Here is a 1,893-nt window from a genome sequence, read left to right on the forward strand (position 1 = left end):
TTTCCCCGTCCCCCTGCCATGTGCGGCGCCCTTTTGGGGCGCTTGGCCGCTATCGCCTCCTGCTGCAGCGGTAGCTTATGGGCTTCGTCTCAAGTGACCATACGCAGCCTCTGCTGTTTTGATCGGCGTACGCACCGGTAAGTGAGAGCAAGGGGTATGCTTGCCGAGAGCGGCGCGGATGCGAAAGGTGACGCGCGTCCGTCTGCCGTCTGGAGGCGACGGAAGCCTTTCTGACTGCCCACTTATGCCCTGTCACACCCTCAGGCGAGACATCAACATCAATAGACCATTTCAGCCTAGGTGATAAGAAGAAAAGAATCAAAAAACCGGAAAAGCACTGCTTTCTAAGCGCCCCCACCCTCCGTCCCTCTTCGCCCCTCGCCCACACTGATAAACTAAGTGTTCAACTCCTCAACACTTCTAAGTGTGTAACTGTAAGTTAAATAGTTGCAAGTATGCAACTCCGTAGTCGTAGAGTTGCAAGTGTCAAACTCGGTAGGTGTGCACTTGCAAGTGTGCAACTCCTCGGTTGAGCACTTCCTACAAAGTAAGCGTCCAATCTAAGGAAATGTTCAACGGAGTAGTTGCACACTTGCAAGTGCACACCTACCGAGTTTAACACTTGCAAGTGCAAGACTGCGGAGTTGCACACTTGCAAGTATTCAACTAGCAGTTGCACACTTACAAATGCTAAGCAGTTGAACACTTAGTTTATCAGTGCAACTGTTTCCTGTTTCGGTTATTATTTTCTTCTTCTTGTCACCGACATTGAAATGGTCTATTGTATAGAGCCTCACAAAGAGGAAGGAGCTCTCGAGCTTGGCGAATTTTGGAAGCCATAGTACAGTTTAACCCTATTGTTAACAGTCTTTGCTTTAATTAACATGTTTTATTCGTAAAACAATGCCTTTTTTTGATTTATAAATGATGTAACGAGTAACGAAGTAACGGACGTTATGTAACGATAACGCGTTACAATTCCGTTGGGGCGGTAACGGTAACGCGTTACAATTCCGTTGGGGCGGTAACGGTAACGCGTTATCGTTACAAATTTTAAGTAACGAGTAACTTTTAACGCGTTACGTTTTCAAAGTAACGTTAACAACCCTGGCGCCGACTTGTGTCGCTCAGGCGAAGTCGTCGAACACCAGAGCCCAAGCAAAAGGTCAGTGACATTGGAGATTGTGACTATACCTTGTGGGTCAGTTTCGCTGACTGCTTTTCGTTATTTTCCGATATGTATGTTTTTCAGGTATGGAGATGGATTGTGAAATCGTTAATTTTGATGAGGACGAGCAGGCAGTCTTAAATCCTGACTTTCTACGCTCATTGCCGGCCGACCTGTGAGTGATTTCATATGCTTTGCTAACTATTTTACTTATGCCCTTTCTAAAATAGAACTGTTTGTGTACATTCTGAGAGGTTATGGGTGTTTTTCTATCAAACAGTATTGTTGGAAGGAAGTAAAATGTGCTCACATGTATAGTTTGTGCTCCTAAATTTAAAGTACACCCTGTAATAAAACTGAAGTACGGCCAAACAGTAATCTTTTTACATTTGTTTCTGGTTGTAGAGATGTGTTCTTTGGTGTACTTGGCTCCACCTAATCAATCGCAAACTTTCTTTTCAGGTTCTGAAAATGAAGTCAGTAGAAGTGAATCAGGCGATGATTTGCCGCTGAGCATGATGTCAAAGGCTACTGTAGAAAATAGAGGTTCGTAAACCTGTGGGTTATAGTGAATCAGACTTGATTTGGCTTCTTTGGCTGAGCGATAGCGAAGCCTATTACTCCAGTGACGATCAAAAAGTTTCGCGTCTGTCTGTCTGTCTGTCTGTGTGTCTGTGTGTCTGTGTGTCTGTCTGTGCGCACGATAACTCGAGAACGAATTGAGC

The sequence above is a fragment of the Frankliniella occidentalis genome, unplaced genomic scaffold (assembly GCF_000697945.3).
Source record: "Frankliniella occidentalis isolate FOCC.00 unplaced genomic scaffold, Focc_3.1 Scaffold316, whole genome shotgun sequence".
NCBI classification, from domain to species: domain Eukaryota; kingdom Metazoa; phylum Arthropoda; class Insecta; order Thysanoptera; family Thripidae; genus Frankliniella; species Frankliniella occidentalis.